At 34.8% G+C, this 6,466-nt stretch overlaps 1 long non-coding RNA gene across 1 annotated transcript; it reads right to left on the minus strand.

The window, feature by feature from the left end:
- Positions 1 to 2,807: 2,807 nt before the first annotated feature.
- Positions 2,808 to 3,994, minus strand: LOC139858237 (uncharacterized). The gene is made up of 3 exons (XR_011762857.1): positions 3,780 to 3,994; positions 3,114 to 3,202; positions 2,808 to 2,982 (listed from the first exon to the last, which is right to left on the minus strand). It is a non-coding gene; the product is annotated as an uncharacterized lncRNA (long non-coding RNA).
- Positions 3,995 to 6,466: the final 2,472 nt, after the last annotated feature.

The following is a 6,466-nucleotide window of genomic DNA, read 5'->3' on the forward strand; positions in this document are numbered from 1 at the left end:
TTGCTCCACTTTTAAGTCACAAAGACTATCCACACTCAAAACAGCATCTTTGTCTATCCATGCTGGCTGGTACAAATCACACGGACTATCTGCGCAATTTTCTAATAATAATATAATAAGCTTACTACCAAAGCCTAACGGTATCAAGACAACAACTTATCAATCTCGAAGTTGTGGGTTCGAGTCCGGTCGTGGACATAAAAAGTGTGTGTGTGTGTGTGGGCGCGCGCTGTTCTTAATTAAATATGAAATCAAATAAGCATACTAGGACATGTATTAATAATTGTTTAAACAATTGCTTGCGTTTTTTTGGCGAAAAAACTAAAACTCATATAAAAACAAAGTCGTTTTCCAAATGAAAACGTCCTCAACAGAGAAAACAAAAGAACGGGGTAACGGGGAAGCTCGCCCCTAGAAAACACTCATCTAATACAAAAATTATCTAACAACGAGCCTCCCCTAACGACTCCAAAAACCTTAAAATAAACTAACAAATACTAGCAATACAACACGAATCATAATATCAACCCAACAAAACGAACTAAGTGAACGACAAACAAAAAAAAGTAAACGAAAGATCACGAGCAAATCCAATCTCTCAACCTCTAGGTCCCGCCATTTTCAGCTTACCATTAACCGTCTCTTTCAAAGTATTTTACCAGCCCGATTCTCTATCTTATGAGATAACACTTTGGCGGATCCATCACTCGATACACTCTCCCCGGCCAAATGTGTCATCAATTCATCGAATGCCGCAAAAGCTTTCACGGACATATTTCCTTTCTCGATTGCCGATGAACCAGCGTCTCTTATATCATGAGGACCCATAAACAAGTTTTGAATCGAGTCTTCGTATTCCAAGTCATCAGTGTGATTCTTAAGCTTATAAGTACCCGAATTGGAAGCCTCATTTGCCTTCTTCCCTGACCTCGGATTAGCTTCTATTCAAGACGTACCACGATTTACAATATTCTTTTCACGATGTATCTGCAGGTGAAGTTATTATTAATGGGGAGGCGGTTTCATATGATAGAAGAAAATTATATAATGAGTGGATCAAAATAAAAGCTGACCCGCTAAAAGACCGTAATGAGTTTAGAAGATTATACATATGGTGAACCGAGTAGCGAATGATTTAGAACCATGGGTATCATTGTATCAAGCTTTATTGCCAAGTACTAGATTGAAAAATTCATGTTTCTTAAAATTGGCTATCGATGGATGTTATTTTTGGGTGGTAAGTGTTAATCTTTGGGTATGTAATACGTATAGTAGTAATACAGTTTTTGTTGTGATACTAATCATTATGTTATTAAGAGATATGACCGTGGCGTGGCCTATATTTTGTTGGTAATACCCTACAATTTCTCATCATAACCATGCAGTTTTAACTTTTAATAAATTATGTTTTCATTTTTTTTTTTTTTTTGGTTTCGGCACCATGCCAATCTTATAGAATGATATTTTGACGTAATTAATCCCTTCCATTTGTTGCATAACCATACATTCTTACCTTTTAATGAATAAAGTTCTCAATTTTTATGGTTTCGTGATCCGTTACACTCCTTCTTCGAGAAACAAAGAAAACCGTTGAACAAGTCAAAGGAGAATTAGGTGCTGTTTGTTTTTTAAGATGTTTTTATCTTAAATCTGCGAACTACATCTGTAAAGAAGATGTGGCCTGAAGATCTGTAATATGAAGATTGAAGACAGTTTGTTTTTATGTATGCTAAATTTAATTTAAAATTCTGAATTTTCAGTTTTCACTAAAACAATGTTGAATTAAAAAATAATCTTGATGTGATTTTACATTACAAGTTAAAAATCAAACTTTCAAAATAAATATTTAACAAAAAAAGCATTCATGATACTAGTTAAAAATTCATTATATTATATGTTTCAAAAAAACAAGTCACAATTTGTAATAGTGAACATTACTGTACTACTGTACTACTTTCACCACATGCTCCGTGATCTCTGTTGCTATTCTCAAATTAAAGTTGTATGTAGTATTCCGTCCCCCTGAAACACACTTCAATCGCAATCTTTCTTTCTTCTATTTATATATATATACTAGTATGACTTTGGCCGTGCATAATGCACGGCCCATGAAACCATTACGTATCGACTATAGATTCACCTTATGTGCCTTGATATAGTTCGAAAGCTTGCCATTGTTGCTTCAACATTAACTCATTAAGGATAATTGTTGGTGTTATGTTTTTGACAAGGATGTTTAATTTGACCACCTTTTTATTGCTCTATCATCACAGGTTATTCGATGCTGTGAACTTGTAATTGACCACACACAAATGGCTTATAGATACTTGGTATTTCATCATTTTTTTTTCTTACTAATATCTTGCATTATTTGATTTTCAATTAAAAGTTAAAGAAACTATATAAACAAATTGTATAGATGATTATGAATTGGGCAACTTAAAGCAGTAAATCATCTGATATTTACAAACATCAACTTCAAGGATTGTTCACGATTCAGTATTCATGGATCTTCTCTAAAATCTCTTTACAAAAGCATTTAACAATAAGTACAAACAAAATTCAAATTATTCATATATAAGTATGCATACACACAATCATTTTAAGGTACCAACAGTTACAATCATATATACAGAGTAAATCCAAACACCAAAATATTCAATTAATATATATATCCAAACACAACAACAATCAATTAACATACATACTCGAACACTGCATCAATCAAATAGACCCGAATTCTTGGAAGACATAGCTCTATAGAAACCATATGATGCCTTCAGAGTTCAATCGACGCATACCTGATACCTCATATGATGCCTTCATGTTTTCATCAGAATCAGAAAAACTAACAACTCGACGCATAACTCATAACTTCAAGTTCAATCGGTTCTTCATTCTTGCATCTGAATTCACGTCTTATCATCTTACCTATCTCAAAAAATGAGAGTCATCAAACCTCCTCAAGTTTCTGAATTAAAACTGCAAAACAACGTTTATTTGATTAACAAGAGGGTACTTTATAAACGCTTAAAAGTTCCCTATATATATCTTTACCAATAAATAACAACAATTTAAAGAAACAATCAAAAACAGAAAAACACTAACATTACCTTCATCCGAGATGTCCATTGAGTGAGAGAAGACAAGTACATGAAAGATGAGGATGAAGACACAAATCATTTTAAAGGGAGTTGAATCACTGGAGATAGAAGACACGTATTTGGTGACTAATAAGAAGAATAAACGTGGCATTCAACCAAGAGTTGAAAAAACAAATATCTCCATTAATGACTTACTCTGGAATTTTAAGGCTAACGAAAAAAGGTACTACGTATTTAAATATGTTAGTTTGATGGCAAATGTTCTAGAAGTGGAGCCCAACAAAGCTCAGATTATATATATATTCAATTCAATTAAACATTTGACGAGCTGACTTTTTAACTCCGGCACAAAACGTGACGTGTAGAGGTGTTTGGCTGCTGCTACAGTAATTAAACCCCTCTTTTATATATATATATATATATATATATATATATATATATATATATATATATATATATATATATATATATATATAAAAGCATAGTTTCCAGTTTCCACAACTACTTTTCAATTATTATAACTCAAAAAACTGTATAGATAACCCATCTTTGAGCTTTTTTTTAAACCTTTGTTTCATTTTGAGTTTTCTCATGGGTTTTTGACCCCTTACACACCCAGATCAAACAAAGGGAAAGTTTCAGTATGCAAAAGAATTTATTAAAACAAACAACAACCTTAAATAAATGGAAAGAAGCTGTGGTGTCTCGCCGCAGATGGAAGGGGTGTTGCCCGAAGTGATGTTGCCGGAAATGGTGTCGCCGGAGATGTTGACACCGGAGATGGTGACGCCGGAGATGGTGAGAAGGTGGGTGGAGAATGATTGAAAGAGAAGGGATAAGGTTGGAACTTGGAAGAGAAAGTATCAGTTACTACGTATTAAAAATGTCTTCTAAATTTTGAAGTTGAAGCTATGTTTTAGAGCTACTAATTGGAAGACATTTGAAGCACTTATTTTGTCTTATGTTTGCGAAAAAAACAAACCGTCTTAAATGAAATTGTCTGCCCGCCCGCAGACATAAGATCTAATAAGGTCTTCAATGAGAAAAACAAACACCACCTTAGTCTTCTCAACACTTTTATCACGTGGAGTGTTACTTGACTAACTAACTGCCCATTATCCTATTTACATGGTGTACATGGGATTTATGGAGAGAGCCTCTTTTATTGCTTTTGAATATAAACTAGAAATAGTTCGGACCGCGCGGTGCGGCAGTTGCATTTGAATATACATTGTTTGGTAACTATCTATTGTATCAGACGATATTTATGTATAAAATGCCTACGTATTTCTGAAAGTAACGTTCTTTTTATCGATTCTTTCTCTCCTCTGTTTATATCAAAACCAAATAATGACACCATGATGCATTATAGTGTTTTCTTTAACTCTCCATAAGGAAAACAAATATACCAAATGGTACGCGCGTTGTGTTGGAACATTTTTTTACGCCTTTTATGAAATTAATGTTGAGCGAGAACTAAGAAAACAATTGTGAGAAAAGGAAAGAAATGGGGCAAGAGGACTCGAACTCAGATCTATTCCACTACAAACTAATGAGCTTACCACTTCCTCTAGCTATCCACTTAATATAATTCGTTGATTTTGCTTATTATATATATAATCTATCCAAAATGTTTTCCTTAAAACAAACTCCGTTTTGACTATAATTAGTTGCGTTTTATTCGTAAAATTATTTCGAGTTGAACGGCGATGACCGGGAAAACTAACTCGCGGCGAAAAAAGAGATAAATTTCGTTAAAAAATTGGGCGAGTTTTATTTATTGATTATATATTAAATTGGCAAGTTGCACTTTAATCCCATAAAGTTAGTCTTAATACACTTGTTTTACCCCTAAATAGTTACACCTTTTATCCCACAAATTTGTTTCACTTCACCCTTTTCTTCCTTGGCAAATACGACGTCTTCCGGTAACCTCTACAATTTCGGCTCGCCGAATTTACCCGGTTCAAGCTCAAATTCCCCGCAAACTGTTCGGGGTACTCGACCAATTGGCAATATGTCTCAACAAAATCTTCCTACTAAATACCCAACCATGGACACAAACACAACAAACCTTCACACCTCTAAATAACGAAGAAGTGGAAGAAATTCGTGGTGGAGAGCAACAACCAAATGTCCGGGTTCGACCAAGTCATAAACGAAAAGGAAAGGAACAAGCAAAAGAACCACAACACAAAAAATTGTGGACTTCTCCCGAAGAAATTTGGTTGGCTAAGTGTTGGATCGATTGCTCGGAAGATAGGGTTCACGGTAACTCGCAAAGAAACACGGATTTTTGGGCTAGAGTACGAAATAAGTTTAATAATAATGATTCTGGGTATTTAAGAAATAACGACCAATTAAGTAGGAAATGGCGACATATGGATAAGGCGTGCAAAGATTTCACGGCCTTATATAATGAAGAAGAACGTAACCCAAGGCGTAGCGGTCGTGTCGAGCAAGACGTATATAACATTGCGGTGGAAAGATATCAAAGTCGGGCAGCGAAGCCGTGGACTTACAAGGATGTTTGGGAGTTTTTGAAAACGAGGCCGAAATGGTATACACCACGTGCAATTGGTGGAATTGGCGTGCGAAGGAGAAATGGACAACTTGTAATAGAAGGTGATTTCGAAGATGAGGTTGGCGAAAACCAAACAGTTAATCTCGGGGAAGATCATTTAAACAACCTCGGAGCTTTTTGGAGAGGATGCGATTCAACGTCCTATGGGAAGAGACCGAGCGAAGAAGGCTGCGAGAAAACCGGTTTCGTCTGATGCGAGTACATCAGCACGGAGTACGAGCTCTTCACGTGGTATGAATTCTTCAAGATTTGACGAGTTGTCTTCTAGGTGCGAAGAGAAAAAGGATAAAGAATTGGAGAAACGAAGCAAGGGTATTGATCGTATAGTTGAGGAAGAACGAATGAGGTCGGCACTCGAGTGTGTCACAAAATTATTTAAACTTGACGTTAACGACATCCCCGGCCCGAAAGAAAGGAAAAAAGCTTTGAAGTTCAAGAGAAAGATGGCAGAGCGTTACAAAGAATATTTTTCAAGCGACGAGGACAACTATGACGACGCCGAGTAGTTTTAATTTCTAGTAATTTAATAAAGTAATGGTGTAATGGTATTTTAGGATTTCTTAAGTATTGTGTTTTTTTTAGGACTTTAATAAATTGTAATCGTTTAATTTTATTAATTTAAGTGTGTTTTTATTAATATAAACCATTTTATATGTTATATTTTTATGAAAAAAATGATTTTTTTTGTAAATCAAATTAATCAAAAAAAAAAACTAAATAAAAATGTGGGACCAATTTAACTCATCACATAACCATCACGCCCACCACTACAAATTCC

Source organism: Rutidosis leptorrhynchoides, chromosome 7 (genome assembly GCF_046630445.1).
Source record: "Rutidosis leptorrhynchoides isolate AG116_Rl617_1_P2 chromosome 7, CSIRO_AGI_Rlap_v1, whole genome shotgun sequence".
In the NCBI taxonomy this organism is placed as follows: Eukaryota; Viridiplantae; Streptophyta; class Magnoliopsida; order Asterales; family Asteraceae; genus Rutidosis; species Rutidosis leptorrhynchoides.